We start from the raw sequence: 17,727 nt of genomic DNA on the forward strand, positions 1-17,727 counted from the left end.
CTAAACAGTTAGCTCAGAGCTAATCAGTTAGTTCAGAGCTAAACAGTTAGCTCAGAGCTAAACAGTTAGCTCAGAGCTAATCAGTTAGCTCAGAGCTAAATATTTAGTTTGAAGTTAAATATTAAATTACAAACGGCGCCATACTATATAATTTTAACTCAGTTAAATCACATTCAATGAGTTTAGTTACAACATCTGAATGTATTTAAAAAATATTTGCTGTAAATTCAATTTAATCAAATTTAGCTACTTTTTGCAGAATTGAATCACCGTCATACAACGGCATGATAAGGCTCATTCTAGATTTTAAAAAAGGAGTAAATTTCTGTCCAAAAACAGACATTTTGAAATTTACCTCAGACATTTTCTGGAACAAAACATGGAAACTTTCCAAGTTTTTCATACAAAATTTCCAAGATTCATCTCATAATTTCTGAGGTTTTTTTTTGCAAATATTTCCTCCTTTTTTCCATCTACAGTGGCATCTAATACTAATTTATTAAAATATTTGTTGCAAATCTTCATATTGAACTGAGTTTAATCGAACTTGAACTGGTTAAATTTAAACAGAATTTGTTCATCATCTGATGGTGCTTTAGGGCTCATTATACATTGAAAAAAAAAAAACTACATAAAATAGAAATTTTGAGATTAAATTCAGAAATTTTCTAGGAAAAAAAAAATCAGAGCTCCAATAGTTGAAAATTTGGTAAAAAACAAAACTCAAATTTCTGAAATTAATCTCAGAAGTTTTAAAGAAAAAACTTAGAAAGTTTTCAAAAGTTAAAAATGTCAAACTTTTGGAAGTTTTTTCTAGATTTTTTTTTTTGAAAGAAATTAATCTCAAATCTCTGGAGAATAATCTCAGAAATTTGAGTATTTTGGGCAAAAACTACTCCAGTGGCAAAACGGGCTTCCATACCTGTCTAGTCACAGTATGATGTTAAATTTAAACCGACTTGAAAACGTGCAGCAGGTTCAGGTTTGTGTTTCCTGATCCTGAAGATTTGAGCTTCAGTGAAACTCACCTGGATAATGAACCAGGTGTCTTCAGCTCCGTTCATGTGTCTCCTGCGTGTCTGTGTGTCTGTCTTCGACCTTCAGACCTGCTGGGGGGCTGAAGGTCAAACTTGTTAACCCCGGCGTTGAAGCGCCATCGTCAGGTTTCAGAGGCGCTCCCTGATCCTGCAGCTTTCATCAGCCCAGCCGTTTCTCCCTCATTAGTGTCGCAGCGCGTTTCCCTCCACTGCGCCTTCCTGTGAAGAGACGCAGCAGAGACGGGGGACGGACGTCCACATGGACCCGTCCTCCAGGTGTCCGAGGCGCTAGTGGACCTGAGAGTGAAACCTCCGACCTCCAGGCTGCAGGGACTTCCTGTTTGTGGTGCCAACCTGCGACCCCCCTGACCTCTGACCTGCGGCTCCCTCCACGCGTCGGGGAGACGGCCAGTCGTGGCAGAAACGTCCAGAACTCTGCAGCGCGTGTCAGGCTGCTGCAGGGAGGGGTCAGAGGTCAGAGGCTCAGATTTGTTAAAGGTTCACTGGTTAAAGAACAGATTACCGTCAGGGAGCAACGACCCGACCCGACCCGACCCGACCCGACAGAACCGTCTTTATCAGTGTCACCATCAGAGCTACTGGAATAAACGGAAAGAAAATATTAAGATATTTATCTTTTTAAAGGTAGAGCATTACAGATCCATAATTCAGATCCATTCAACGATTTAGGATATTATCATGTTATTATTAACTCCATCAACGAGTTTGAGTTAATTAGACAAACATCGAGATTTTCTCACGTTAAATTCTGTTAGAATTCACATTTTCCTTGTTTTTGTTTTTTCTACTGCTGCTAAAAAACATGGCAGGTGTTTCTGATGTTTTTATTTCTTTTGTATATGTAAAATGTTTCCCAGTTCATTAGAATTTACAGTTTATTGATATTTGAGAATGTGTTCTTGCATTATTAGGCCATTATTACCATTATGTTAGAGTCAATAGTACGATATTATCGTTTATCGCAATAACTTCTGGGACAATTTATCATCCAGCAAAATTTGTTATCATGACGGGCCAACATGTAGCAATAAATATACATTTTTTGGGATAGGGGTGCAGCGATTTATTGGCGCCAGTTTCCTTAATTCTGTGATGGTGCTGACATGTGAAGCCAATTTGATCTCCCTTAGTGAAGCTGCAAGCATCAGCCTCTGTGCTCTGCTGCTCTGCAGTGAGAGGTTTTACTGGCAGACCGGCCCACCAGGCCAGCGCTGCATGTTTACCAACAGTCACTCCACCGTTTCCTGCTCTGACACTTTCTTAATATGTTCAGCAACATTTTAGCCAAAAGAAAAAGGTTTTCAGTCAAAATTGGAATCAGCAGGTCAGGCTTTTTAAAGATCGGAAAACTGCAATAGTTGCAGCCTAGTTTACAATAATAATATAAATATTGGATATTGATATCGGCCCGGATTTTCAGATCGGTGCATTTCTAGGGAAACTGAAAGAACAGCTGTTAGTTTTTTATGTTGATGGATTGGAGGAATCCATCAACACTTTTTGAAAAGAAATGCTGATAAAAATATTCTTTGAAAGGTTTTTTTTTTAGACGTCATTTAGTTTAAAATGTTAAATTTGAATAATTTTATTCCTCCTGATGTTCATCTGATCTGAAATCTGCCTCCGTTTCCCAGGCGACCCGTCTGGACCGGCGCAGACGAATCTGGAGGTGAGTGAGTGAGTGAGTGAGTGAGTGAGTGGCTCCCTGCAGCTCCAGGTCCAAACATCGCCTTCAAAGCCCGCTGGTTCCGACTCGCGGTCCGGCTCGGCCCATTACAAACAGAAAACATGCAGCAGACGCCGCGCATTCCTGAGCCCATTCCACAAAGCGCAAGAACTTCCTTGAATTCTTCGACCCCCGGCGACGGAGCCAGGGCACATCCTGTTGTCCGCGCGCCGCTTCCTGCGACGCGCGACTCCATCTGCCACGCTGGTTGCCACGGCAACGGGGAAACAGTGCGGCGGTACCGGCCCGCTTGGCTCGGGTCTGGATGATCCTGGCCGCGCTGCTAATCAGAGGGAGATTCAAGTGTTTGTGTTCAGAACCTGTTTGCCGGACAGAACCGAGTTCATAACCGGGTCAGAACCAGAACACTGTAAAAGTACCGACACCCTGTCACAGGTTTCAGGGCTCATTGGGATCAAATCTGAGAAAAACACATGGGAGGAAAATGATGCATAACTTTATAGATTTGTTCACAAATAAAAATCTGAAAAGTGTGGCATGCATTTGCACTCCAGCATTTTTACTCTAAACCCATCACGTCAGAGGCTAATGAACCCAAATCCAATTTATATGTGTCTGATTTTTAACCTTTTGCCTAAATTTGACATTTTTTCACGACATGATTCTAAAATCCAATCCGGCATTTATTTGTTACTTCCGTAAACATCAGCGTTCGCTTTGGGCCGTGAACCGTTCACACAGACGTCTGGCTGCTTTCACAGTCATTAGAAGCATGAAGAAACAGGAGGAGAAAAAAAAAATCTGATTTCAGCAAAACATCAGAGTTGAGCATAAAGAGCTGCGGTGAGAAAGTAGCCTGAAGGACTTCTGGTTTTTTTAAGTTAATAAATAAAATAAGCGTGAAATATTTTAATTAAACGGACGAAGTAATCAGATACTTTTATAGTTATAGATCAATAAGACGGTGTTGCAGGTTTTAGCGTCCAGTTCTCTGGTTCTGTTGAGCTTGATTTGAGATTTAGTTTATTCTCATGATTAATAACAGGATTCAGGTCATTTTTTTAAGTGTTAATAAAGTAAATAAATGCAGTTTGGATGAACCAAAATCTGCTTTTTAGTCAAATTAAATCGACTTTACCTGGAAATCAGAGGGAAAGCTGAAAACTCGATTAGAAAATGAATGCCTTAATAGTTTAGTGAACATATTTTAAAGTGTAAGTCATAGTTTTGTGTTAATTAAAACTGAAAGTCTTCCTGGACCTCCAGTGGTGAACCAGCCTGTAGAATCACATTCTCCCCACCCGTCCCTTTAAGAAAACTTATAATTAAAGACTTGATTTATTTTGACCCAAAGCAAAATGAAGTAAATAAATCTCCCAGCTGTGCTGAACTTTGACCCCACTGACTCTCTGTCTCCTGCAGTGTGATGATCCTGCACCCTTTCACCTCTGCGCTCTGACACAGCGTAGGAATCCATTCAACGCCTCACAAGGTAAAACATGTCAGCGGATTTTTAGCTTTCCGTTGAAGTGATGCCCCGCTGCGTCCCAGCTGCACAAAGGAGCGTTACCACAGATCCTTCCTCTCAGCAGCTGATCCAAACAAACCAGAACAAAAATCCCACAACTCTGAACCGGAAATTGTCCGCGCCACTGAGCCGCCATCTTGGTAGGCAAGCGCAGAATAAACTCTAGTTAATATGGCTTTGAGACACAACAGAAAGAAAATATGTTGACATTATTGACCAATATGCAAAGTAAATATATGTCAACAAAATGGCTGCTGTTGGGATCGACCCATATGAGACGGATTATGAGACGTGTCAGACGGTGTGAACAAGCTGATTATGACGTAGTTAACTAGTGAACATGAAGAGTTTATCCACCGTGGAGGAGCTTCACCTGAAATCCATGAACACATACGATCAATATGTAAACGGACTTGTAAAGGACGTGCAAACTCTTTATGTGAATGACTAAGTTCTGTTGACCAGCAGAGTAACACACAGGCTACATGTCTGTCTAGCTAGCAGATAAAAGCTACATTAGCTAAGCCAATGTTGCTAGTTTGGCCATAATTACTACAGTATATATATAATGTACTTATATTGTTTATAAGTTAGGAATGAGGCGAGAGATAGTTCTAAGTTTGTGGTTTTATTGTTGTCATAGCAACTCCATACCAACTGCCTACCAAGATGGCCGTCGGATACAAAGTTCCCAGTGTGACGTCACATGAGAACCGTTTGTGTTTCCATCTCTGCTGGTATTTACTTTAAATATAAACATCTACCTCATTTTATGAAATCTTCCCACTCAGCTGCACGTTTCTTTTAACAGATTTCGCTGTTTTGTGTTTTTAGTACTTTTGTTGTAAATGTGCTCTGTAGTCTCCTGATTTTATATTAGTTTGAATCTCAATCTTTGTTCAGCTTGTTGGTACCTGAATTTCCCTTTAAACAATATTGAATTTATTCTAAAACTGACCCAGCAGCTGACTAACATTATTATGGACATATTTACCAGCTGCCTGCTGCTTCAGGAGGAAACTAAACAGATGATAGTCCGTATTGGTGGATGCTTTCTCCCTGATGGGACGGCCATCTTGACGTTCCGGGGAACCAAAGCTAATGTCGTAGTGAGGGTGACCTTTGCTTTGTGTTTCCATTGTGTCTAAATGTGACTTGTGTTGCGTATGTAGCAGTGTGATGTTGTTACACTAGATTGTCAAGTGATAAGCTATTCCGGTGGGAACTCGTATGAGCACTGGTAGCTTTTATTTTGAAAAGACGGCAAATCCATTGCAAAACAGCGAATAACTTCCTGTTTCAAAATTATTATTTCTATTTAAATGTGGTGTGTTGTGAATGAAAATGTGAATTGTTTTCTCTACTATTGAACATATTGAGTTCATATATTGTTGTTTTGGGTGTTAATTCGGGGTTTAAGGAGAAAAATTAACGGGTCATAGTTCATGAAAGGTTTTCCCACGCTCTCCGTCGCGCTCTTTCTGTTCGGATTCCGTGGGAGAAGGTATGAAGTTTTGTTTTCTGTGTTTAATAAGTGCATTTTAAGTATAAGTAATATGTTTTTGTAAATAATGTGCTTTGGGGCACTCAAACCTTGCTAAACAGTGCTAGAACCGTGTTGGCAGACATTTAGCTGCTCTTATACTTCATGAAACATTGCTAATGAAAATGCTACATCCATGTGCTGAAAATAGTCCTGTTCATGGTTAAACAGGCGCTGTGGAGCACTGATCAGAAAAGGCCTGTTTTGACCACTATTTTCTGCTGTTTGGATGCAGGAGCATTAAAAGTGCCTTCAGCTCAGCTGTTGTCTGGCTGTTATTTTCACAAGACACAACGCAGATTCAACTGCGCTACACGTATTTAGCAGAGAAAGCTCATTTGGATTGTTGTAGTTTTTATTTTGAGCTCCTGCACCAGTAATAACCCGTCGTGTTGCGGTTCCACCAGTAAAGTTTGAGGTTTTGTGCTGGAACAACTCAGACCTCCCAGGAAATGTTTGTTGTGATGCTCGGCTGAAAACACCGAGCTAAAGAGCGCTAAAACCCTGAGGAACTCCCTGGAGATTTCCCCTCCAGCAGAGAGAGAAAGCTTGTAATCGCTGCTCCCTGTTTGTTGTACAACAACATTCCTGCAGCGGCTCGGCGCTGTGATCCGTCGGCTTCGGACAAACTTTCACTTTGGGGAAACCGGGAAGAGAAAGCGGCGGCTCGCCTGGGAGGAAGGCGTTCGCTGCTGCTTCCTGTTTCGCTGCGTCTCTCCAGGAAACCAGGAAGCGCAGCGACTTGTAGAGATGCTGATCAGCTTAACGAGTCGTTTCCTCCTGAAACACTCGGTCATGGGAGCCGAAGCTGCAGCGGAGGAGGCGGAGACAGAGGCTCGTTTGGGGCTCGAGGCCCATAAACGGGACTTCAGACTCGAGTTGGACTCGCAGTTTAAGAAAAGTTTAAAACTTGTGAACAATTTTTAATGTTTAATGCAGAGGGAGGGATTATCACGCTGCCTCAGCTCCCCTGTAAGAATAATTTACCCCCTTTAAACAGTTTATAGGAGTGAAGTTATGAACGGTGCGGATCGCCTCTGTAAAGCTGCTGCTGGGAGTTTTTATTTCTAATGCAGCATCTCTGCTCCTCTGCTGCTCTTCTGGTTTCTGATGGTTTAGTTTCCCGCTCATTTTTCTGCTGACCAAAACAGATATAAATGATCTAAATCCATTTGTCCTTTGCACGCTAACTTTTAATTCATTTGATTTGACTTCAGATGTGACTTGGATTTGAAATCCGTCACTTGTGAGCATCTGTGGGGGGAGAAACGCGTGTAGAGTTGAGCAGAACGTTTTTACGGCTGGAGGTCTGAGATGTTTTCATCTTCATAATGTTCGTCACGTTTTCGTTACGTTTTCAACGTTTCCATCATGTTTCCGTCATGCTCTCGCCTCCGCCTGTAAACACTGGGACTCATGTTTCCTCCGACCTGCTGAAGACGTTCCGACCCAAACCGTTATTCCTCAGGTTTGTTTGTTTGTTTCGTGACTCTTCCCACTTGGAGATTGAGCCCAGATCTTCTCACGCTGCGCAGATTTCACGCCGTTTGGCTGAAGCGTCAGATCAGATGGCAGGCCGGATGCCTCGGCCTGTCAGGGTGTGGTAACCCTCGGGTTTTCTGGAGATCAGGTCGTTATCTGACAGAACCCCTACACGACCGAACCCCAGACACACAAACAACGCTGCACCAGGAATGCTCAGGTGTCCTCCCTGACGCTCTCCAGGCCCAAACATCTCCGTAAACTCGACCCGTTTGAGCCACTTTGGAACAACTCAGGGAGGGACAATCACAGGAAGTCATGTCTTATCTCAGAGGGAGCAGTGGATCGACTCGCTCTCCTCAAACCAAACAACTTGTCCAAACCTGAGCAGAAAACAGGATTTCTTTCTAATCGTATCTCTGAAGTGTTTTGTTCAGATCATTGCAGCATAAACCCGACTGATGCTGCGTTGTAACGATCTAATCTGTTTGATTTATATCTTCGTGGTTCTGATTGAGCAGCTTTTTGTTGCTGAAAATGTCACAGATATAAAACAGCAGCTTCTGAAATTATTGCATTTGTTTGGGAATTTATGTGGATTTGATCATTTTTACGCTTAGAGATCAGATTTTATCTAATCACACAAATCTCCACATTGTTGCATATTATTTTAGATGAACAGGTTCATCAGAATCTGTCAATGCTCATTTGAGGTTTCAAACCAGCATTATATTTCTAACTCTTCATCCACAGCTGCAGAACTGATTTTATAGGTTTGTTTTCGTCTGGACCTACAAGTTTGGGTCAGAATATTATGACAAAGTACAGCTGAGCAGTTTGGTTTTATTTAATTTAGTAATTTTTTAAATGTGTTTTACGTGTCACATTTTTAGATTATGGAATTTTGGCACTGTTGGTGTTCCGTATTTGTGGTGCAGTTATGAGGCTCCAGTAAAAACCTTTTGGATGAATAAATGATATGGATTTTTTTTCTGTTTTATTTAAATAATTTAGAGTTTTCATTTGTGAATGTGTTGATTGAGTTGAACGTTTTTGTGGATCACTTTCTTTCTTTCACAGCGGTTTTGTTAGCAAACATTCAGAAACTCTTGTAAATATTTGATATTTTGAAATGGATTTTTGGAGCCTGAACCTCTTGTTCTGTAAGGACCGTAAGTAACGAGGCGCCCGGCCCAGTTTGAAGCTGCCATGGTAACCGTTTTCTGATCCTTCAGACAATCAGACGCTGCCCAGCTAGCTTCAGATGCTAATGGCGTGTTTCGCTTACTGCGTTTCTACTTTGGCCTCTCCGTCCGACTCTACTCCAAATACTTTAACTTAGTTGTTTTCTGCGGCCTCAGGTCTAATTTTATTCGTTTTACTCCTGTGAGACGTTGAGCAGAAAAGGCCCCGGCTCCCAGCCCTCGGTGACTCAGGAGCGGCAGGAACAGGGAGTGTTTTGTTGTGAAAACCATTTGGCCCATGGCAACATTATTTTCTGCTCTTCGTGCCGCGGCAGACCGGATCAGAAATACGGTAGCTCTCAGATCAAACCTGTCCGCCCGCCGTGACAACCTGCTGAACTTCCTCGTCCTTTCTGGGGAGGTTCCAGCTCAGCCTGACTCACAGGCGAACAATTACGCAGGCGTTTGTTTTTAAATATCACAGAGGAACCAAATTCCAGGAATAATATTTGGTTTTAAGCAAATTGAAACTGTTCCTCCTAGCTGGATCTGAACTCAGCTGCTCCTCACCTGGAGCCTGCAGGCGTCCATTCAAAGCCCGCCTGATGCTTCAGCGGCTCTGCAGTCAAAGTCATGAAGGACGTTTTGAAGGTCACATGCTGCTCAGTGTTAACAGGAAATCTGTGTCCAGGCTCAGCTCTGCTTTTACCAGCAGCTGGACTCCATTTAAATACTTAATTAAGCTAATAAAACGATCTCCGTCCAGGTAGGACGGACATTATTGTGAAATAATGATCAGCACTTTAATTTGACCTGCAGTGTTGAAATCAGGTTTTTTATTTTAGTTTAGTTTTATTTTGTTGTGACTTTTTGTCTAATTCATTTGGTTTTATTTAGTGTGTTTGTTCGTTTTCATTAGATAAACATTGTTTATTTTTTGTTTTGATTAGTGGTTTAGTTTTTTCATACTGTGGTTAATTTTTAGGTGCAGAACTGAAACGAAGGATTCATCGACTGGGTAATGAAACCATCTTTAATAAGAAGTTTTCAGTTATTGTTGAACAACCAGCTGGTTTATCACAACTTTTCAGGCGGAGAATGAGACGCCGTAATTTGCCGACAGCCGACGTAAACCGCTTGTGTGGAGAAAAAAACCATTTCACATCAGTTCGAAAAGCAAACAAAGGATATTTGTATAATTTCAGTATGTTTTTAGTTAGTTTTACAAATGCACAATATAGTCGCAGTTATAGTTTTACTCATTTCAGGTAAAGAAAATATTTTCTCTATTTTCAGTTTTTGTTGACTATAATAGTTTTAGACCGAAACAAACTGCAGTTCCCTCACATGCTGATGACGGCGGATCATACATGGGATGCAGTTTTATACGTTTGAACTCTTTTTGCTTTCTGCTTTGGTCCAATCCGCCGTTCCAGAAATCTWCTGCTTCTTTATGAACAGCTTAGCAGAATTAAGCAGAGAATTGGTGAAGAAGCTTCGCCTGTGGTGAGAACGTCAAACAGCCGTTCTTCACCGTGAAACGATTCTCATGCCGGGTTTGCACAATCCAGCCATCACTGAGCCTCGTTTAGTCTCGACTTGTTTCCCTGCTGCTATCAGAGGAGCAATTATCCCTCATTTAACACGTATGTTGCAAACCCACTTAGCAGCAGCATCCATCTGTGATTTATAGCCAGACCTGCAGTTCCACGTCTCCTCTGCTTCAGCTCTTATCCACACAAATCTCCGATTTAGCTGAGATTCTATTTTAATGAATGTTTACCGTCAGATTCCTGTAATTTCCAGATAAACTGCTGTATCCTCCTTTTCTCTGCCGCTGGTTTGTTCCGCCTCCATCATGAGGCGTTTTGTGTTCTGGAGGCTGTATCTCTGTTTGAACTGATTAATCTAAGTTTGGGATGATTGTGAGGCCTTGAGACGTAGCTTGGATCAAAACCACAGGTTTGTTTCTCCCAGTTTACCCTCCAGAGGAACCAGTCCACTTCACTGTGGTGTCTACATTCCTGCTTTTGTTGTTCACAAAACAAGACATAAAGTGTAGAGCAAATCTTTATCGTAATTACATAACTGGAAACATGGGAGGAAGGGAGGTCTGCCGATCGGGCTTCTCTGCTCGCTGATGATAAAAACTGATTCTCCTGTTTGTTTCTGAAATATGGGTTAGGTTTTTCCAAATATTTTCCTTTAGAGCATCCAGCAGCTAAGACATTCACTGAAGGCTGTCCTAGATCAACATAAGGTCCGAGGGCTGGAGGAGGTCCCTGGATTGTCTCCATCTGGTCCTCGATGCCCTCAAATAAATTGAGAAAACAGCTTTTAATCAACAAGTCCAGATAAAAACCAAAATAAAGCGCATTGAGAGTGATCAGCTCTTCATCGTAGTTCCTGCTAGCGGCTTGGGAGGGAACATTTTGGACTCTTTGAAGCAGTAAAATAAAGATTTTAACATGTTTGATGAGAGCTGGACAAGTGGGCCAGAGCATCTCCTAAACCGAGTTCTACCCGACCCGTTTGGATCCGTTCAGAGGAGGTTCAGTACCTGGATGGACATGAAGGTGGAACCAGACAACCAGACTGCTGATTGGCTTGATGCTGGTTCTGATAGAAAGTTACCAGAACCAGCATCTTGGCTGGTAAAAACTTATTTTCCCCTCACAGATTTCTTGTTTTTCCATTTCCAGATCATTAAACTCGATTCTGCTAGCAGCGCTAGTAGCCAAGCTAATTTTCATTTTAGCTATTTGCTAACATTGAAAATGTTTAGTGCACTTAGCTTCCCCTAAATTAATTTACTTGGCTGTTTTGTAAACTTTCAGTTAATTACAGGTCTACATCTGTGTTGGTTTTGGTTTTGAACTGTTAAGAATTCAAGTAATTAAAAGTTTATATTCTTGCTTTTATTTTGAAGTGGATGGAGACTGTTTACGCATCACTTCTGTGTAAATGATGTATGTGTGTATGTAAATTATAATGTCAAAATTATCTTGGTGCTCGAGGGATGTGGCTTTTCAGGGGCAGTTAAAGTTAGCGCTCCTGAATTAGCTTCCGCTAAATGTCATGTTGGTGTTTCACTTCAATATTAGCTTCTGCTAAATACCATGAATGCATTGCGCTTTAGCGTTAGCTTCTGCTAAATACAGTGTTGGTGTAGCGCCTTAGCATTAGCAGAGCTAATGTTTATGATTAGCACTTTAGGTTTAGCGTAGCTAACATTTTAGTTATTGGGGAACATCAAAGATTATTAAAATGAGATGAGAGACGCCTTAAAAAAGTAGTTTTTAAATTAGAACCATTTTCTGTATTTGGCCTTTTATTTTTTTCTTAAATGATAGAAAAATCTGTAATTTTGACGGATTATAATTTACACCCGTACCTGGTGCAGAGGCGCAGACACTTTAGACTTTATGCACAGAGTAAATCGCAGAGGCAGCTAAAACATTGATTATAAAAAAATCCTGTCTGAATACCATCTCTGACATGATCACTGAATGAATCTTGCTAACAGCGTTTAGCTGATTTTAATAATCCTGCAGCACAAACAGAGCAAAGAAAACTAGAGGGAGTGCTGATCTATTTATAGTCTGAATAGAGGAGTAAGCAGCTAGTTGAGGAAAGAACTTTAATTAGACGGTAATAACTGCAGCGCGCTGCACATCCTATCAGTCACACATCTCAGAAGAATTGCACCTGATTCACCTTGCAGTCACAACAAGCGACAAAATGGAGCCGGAACACGTTAAATAAAAGCTAAAAACGATGGAAGTTGCTCCACTTAAGCAGTAGAAGCCTAATTAAAGTAACGTCTGGGTAAATTCAACCTCAAGCCTCTAATTAAAGTTAATCAGTCGGTTTGGACACGGTGTCTCTTTGCTTGGTCCGGGCCGGGTTGGACTCTTTAGGGCCGATCTAAACTCTAGTACAGATTGTTCCTCCAGATGCGAGCAGCCGTTTATACTTCAACTGGAGTCGTTTTCGTTGTTTCATGTGAGGTTTTTGGGCCACAGTCAGTGGTTTTAGTCACTGCAGAGAAAAAGTTAGACGTGTTCATCTGCCTGATGTTGGACCTGGATTCTCTGTTCAACTTGTTGAAAATTAATTAAATCGCATAACAAAATAAATTCAACTGAGAATTTAAAAATTGATGGGTAAAAAGAAGAAGAACTTTTTTGATGCCGTCAGTCAAAATGATGGACATCAAAAAAGTCTAGCTCTGCTGCCAAAAGGTGTTTCTGATAACCGATAATCAGTGTTTTATCTCAGTGGAGGAACTGTGTCCTGATTTTGCACTTTGCTGTATTAAAACTGTGCTTTTCAACCACTGTGCCGCGGCACACTAGTGTACCGTGAGTGATCGTCAGGTGTGCCGTGGAAATGATCCAATTTCATCTACCGTGTTTTCTGGACTATAAGCTGCTACTTCTTTCCTACACTTTGAACATGCGGCTTTTCTGTGGATTTTTCTTCAACCACCAGGGGGCGCTTTAGCAGGAAGTGAATCATTGGAAGTCAAAATTAGAAATCAAAGAGGAACGCGCTAATTTTCATTTGGAACAAGCACATGCTAGCAGCCATGCTAGCAGCCATGCTAGCAGCCATGCTAGCAGCAGGCACGACGGAGAAATGTTCTCAAACTCATATGATGCAGCTTCTAAGTTGAGGAGCATCGATCTGGCACTACAGSAGGGAAATAAAGCCGCTGCACGTAAACTCGGCGTGAACAAAACCGGATTTGGAGACGGAGAACTGCGTCCTTAATATGTCCAGCAGTTATTAGGACGCAGCTCTCTGCTGCCCGCTGCTGGGTCTTAATGGGAAACCGAGGGCAGCAGAGATACCAGCGGCCTGCAGCCCGGTGCGGCTGATATATGTAAGTTTGCGGGAGGTGGGGGGTAAAAAATATTTGAAGGTACGGTTTATAGTATGGTGTGCTCATAGACCGGAAAATACGGTAATTGGTCTTAAAAGAATTTTTGAAAACGAATTATCTGAAAATAATGCCATCTTTGAGTGCCGTAGTAGTGACTAGCAGCGTAATCACGTAATTTTCTTACCACTAGATGGCAGCAGGTGCAGAGCATTTTACATTAAAACAAGAGAATTAGTGATGCATGAATGTTACTGTTCAGGTGTATTTTTGAAGTGGACATGTTAAGTTCAGTTTGAAATAAGAAATGTAAAATATGATAAAAATACATTTTTGTGTTTATTTGATTCCTATTCAAGACACATTGATAAGAATGACTATATTTGTAATATAGGTGGCTACAGAGTATCTTTGTTTACATTTTTGGTCGGTCGTGAGCCTCGGGATTTTTTCAATTAAAACAATGAACCTCGGCTCAAAAAAGGTTGAAAAACACTGAATTAAAAGAAAACTTTTAGTACAGCAAAGTGCAAAATTGTTTACAAGTTTTGGGTTTGCAATAAAGAACATGTCCTTCCTACCATAAAACATGCACTACTTATTTTTTTATTATGTATTTTAATAGGGCTGCACAGTGGTGCAGTTGGTAGAGCTGTTGCCTTGCAGCAAGAAGGCTCTGGGTTTGATTCCCAGCCTGGGGTCTTTCTGCATGGAGTTTCCATGTTCTCCCTGTGCATGGTGGGTTTTCTCCAGGTACTCCGGTTTCCTCCCACAGTCCAAAAACATGACTGTCAGGTTAATTGGCCTCTCCAAATTGTCCCTAGGTGTGAGTGTGTGTGTGCATGGTTGTGTGTCTCTGTGTGTCTCTGTGTTGCCCTGCGACAGACTGGCGACCTGTCCAGGTGACCCCACCTCTCGCCTGGTACGCTAGCTGGAGAGGCACCAGCACCTCCCGACCCCACTGATGGACAAGGTGTAAGAAAACGGATGGACATTATGCATTTTAATTGTCACTTGATGATTTTGGCCCACATGATGAAGTTTGGACACCCCTGCTGCAGGTCTGGCGGGAACAGAAATGTTCTGCAGGTGACAGAAGGCCGACTTTGTAACTGTCTTTATGTGTCTCTGGAGGCTGAAACCCAGATTTGAGCCTGATCTCTGGTCTCTAGCTGTAATAACTGACGCTGTGCGTTGACATGGCTCATCCCTGTTGGGTCTGCGAAGCATCAGCATTCCATCGGCGCCTTTACCTTTTCCATGACCTCACAGCCTTCTGGGGATAAAAATAGGACAAATTCTTGCTGATTATTGAGACAAATATTCCTCATCAAGGTGTCGGCGTCAGTTTTGACGTTGTCCGGGCCGCCGGTGTCGGTCGGGACGCGTCACATTCCAGGCTCTGCATTGTCCTGAGTGGCAGAATGTTTCCAGCCTTATTCACGGCCGGCGCGCGAAGGCCTGGGGCCTCATTCAGCGGGGCTCTTATCTGCAGCGCCGCAGGGGCCGCTGAGCGGTTCCTGTTATTGCAGCTCCGCGCTGCCGCTCCTTGCCGCCGCCTCGGCATTCAGATGGCACAGAATAAGGATTGTTTGTTATTACAATGCCAGTCCGCGGTGGCTTTAGCGTGCGTTGTTTTGACTCTGAGAACAATCAAACTTTCCAATAAAAGAGCCGGTGCTGCTAGCGCCTCCCCCGCTGTTTATTTACGGCAGCATCAGATCCCCAGTCTGCACTGGGACAGGAAGCTCCTCCACCATCACTCTGCACCAAAACATGTTGACCTGCTGCTCGATTATGTAAGCCTGATTGAAGTATGCGTGCAGATAACAATTATTTTAGTCATTTATTCATTATTCTGATGATTAATCTGATTAAAAATGTTAATATTCTGCAGATTTTTTATTTAAATTTCTTTCATACAATATTAGAAATGCATTAAAAGATGCAAAAAGAAAAAAAATCTCCTTTTTTAGTCAGAAAACGTTTAATTACCTAGAATCTAATAACAGCATTTCTTTAGTAAACTCTAGATTATTTATCTGCTGGACTAAACATGAAACAGATCAAAGCTGATCTGGGGATTATTTATCAGCTTCACTGATCAATAATTGGATGCACAAGGTGTTTAATGCTGTGTTGTCTCTTATTGAGAGATGTTATATATTTTGGGCATTGTGTATTTATTGGTTTATCTATTGCCCACAATGGAACATGGCAGTGGTAGCATCATGCTGTGGGTCTGATTCAGTGGTACTGGTGCATTGCACAAAGTGCGAAGGAGGAAAACCAGATCAAAACAAACCCAAACCAACGTAGCACAACGTCAGGCTTCCTGGATTTTCCAAAACTCCGACCCTAAACCGATTGGAAATCCGTGGCTGCTGTTAAATTTGACTTATTGAGTTTCCCTGAACATGTTAGGATAGAAACAAAACATGCTGATAAATTTTTTTGCACAGATTCAGCCTTAGATAATGAGATTTCAGTTCTGAGCTGTTTCAGGGCCTCTGCCACTTTAAATCCAAATAAGCTGCTTTTGGCCACGCCCACCAAGCCAACAGTTACACTCACACTTGAAAATGGTTGCAAACAGGTACGCAATTATACAACCATACATCTTTGAGAAACGTTAGTAGAGCCTCCTGTACAATCAACCAAAATCTAGCAAGTGGTTTCTGAACAGTGAGTCAACAGCAAAACACTTTTCCAGAAGCCATTGTGCAGCACATAAAACCAGCTGACCAAATGTGCTGGAGCTCAGCTTTTGGTTGCTAGGTAACGGGGTCACTGGGGTTGCCAGGTAACGGTGGATTGCCAGTTGAATGCAACCTAACAACTTTGAGGGTTTTGAAACGGCTAGTTTTCCAGACACCAGGAAACTGGTGACAGCTAAATAACTGGCTGGGTGTTTTTATTTTATTTTTATTTATTTATTTTTTTGTGCTTGGTCTGATTTTAGAAGCAGTTTAGACCCAAATGGAAGCGTAAAAATGTGCAGAATTTTGCGTAATGGGTTTCCTTCAAAGTCGGGTCTGAAGAGCTGAACTGATGTTTTTCAGTGAAACCGTTGGTGAAAAACTCGATGGGGACCGAGAGGAAAAACCGATCCCTTCAACAGGAGATTAAAGTCTTTAAAGACGTCTCTGTAGCTGCAGCCAGTCAGCCGGTACTGATCCGGTTCTAGTCTGGATCTGATCACGCTGGGATGGGCCGCAGGTATCTGTCAGGGAAAGATGAGAAACAAAAGCTGTGAAGGTCTGAGATGGAAAACTAACTTCTCCGCTGGTGACTCTGAAAGCTTCCCAGCCTTCGTCCCTGGACTTTCCATCCTGCAGAAACGCAGCGCTGAGTGTGTGTGTGTGTGTGTGTGTGTGTGTGTGTGTGTGTGTGTGTGTGTGTGTGTGTGTGTGTGTGTGTGTGTGTGTGTGTGAGAGAGGTGGACGGTGGAAACGGTGGGAGTCTCTCCTTTCAAAGGGTGGCCCAAGAACAAAACAGGAAACCGTCCCTTGTTTTGGCTCGTGGTCGCTACAAGTGTCAGGAATTCAGAGGCGGCGAATTCACATGCTGAGGTTGGCGGCGCAGGTCAGAGCATGTACGCACAAACACAAACACGTCCGCGCATCCATTCACCCGCTGCGGCGGGAATGTCTGGCATGCTCCGATAAGCAGAGACACGACGACTGTGAACCCGCCGTGGATGTTATGAAGAACGGTCCGCCGACAGACTAAATACTCAGAGATGCTGCCGTGACCTTGGTCCAATCAGGACTCGTGTTGCATGTGGGCCACAGTTCTGCTGATTCTTTTGGCTAAAAAGCGCAGAAAGCATCTCGACCTCCTTCATAAACAGGAGTTTATCTGACACGTCTTCAAATCCTCCCTGTTTGGATTAAATAATGTCAGGAGAACCGGTTCTGGTGTTGCCGTGGTTCTGAGGTCTCGGCCCAGTTGGTCCAGTTACAGTGGCGTCGCCCCCATTACACTGCAAAACACAAAATCTAACCAAGTCCTTTTGGTTTAGTTTCCAGTGCAAATGTCTTGGTGCGCTTGAAATAAGACAAAACTAACTAGAAGTAACTTTTCAAACAGATGTCGGAGCTTATTTAATCAGTTAGTTCATGAAAAAGTTCTAGTTCTAATTTTCCCAAGTTGTAAGTGAAATAATCTGGAAACATTCAATAATTATTGACCTAAACTTCTATAACACCCTGAAAACTTACCTGTATGTAACTTTTATTGATAGGTAACGGTCTGCAGTTGCCAGGTAACGGGCGGCTGCTAGGTAACGGGTGGTTGCTAGGTAACAGGTGGTTGCTAGGTAACGGGCGGCTGCTAGGTAACGGGCGGCTGCTAGGTA

The 17,727-nt window shown here is 42.3% G+C and overlaps 2 long non-coding RNA genes across 2 annotated transcripts in view; both read left to right on the forward strand.

Annotated features, from left to right (window-relative positions):
- Positions 1-17,727, forward strand: part of LOC108166714 (uncharacterized) — a 20,901-nt gene that overhangs the window by 1,937 nt on the left and 1,237 nt on the right. Inside the window, exons 3-4 of the long non-coding RNA XR_001777066.1 lie at positions 2,693-2,727; positions 4,168-4,237. This is a non-coding gene — a long non-coding RNA (uncharacterized LOC108166714). The remainder of the gene's footprint in view (positions 1-2,692; positions 2,728-4,167; positions 4,238-17,727) is intronic.
- Positions 5,580-6,076, forward strand: LOC103473008 (uncharacterized). The gene is made up of 2 exons (XR_534960.2): positions 5,580-5,777; positions 5,988-6,076. It is a non-coding gene; the product is annotated as an uncharacterized LOC103473008 (long non-coding RNA).

Source organism: Poecilia reticulata, linkage group LG11 (genome assembly GCF_000633615.1).
Source record: "Poecilia reticulata strain Guanapo linkage group LG11, Guppy_female_1.0+MT, whole genome shotgun sequence".
NCBI classification, from domain to species: Eukaryota; Metazoa; Chordata; class Actinopteri; order Cyprinodontiformes; family Poeciliidae; genus Poecilia; species Poecilia reticulata.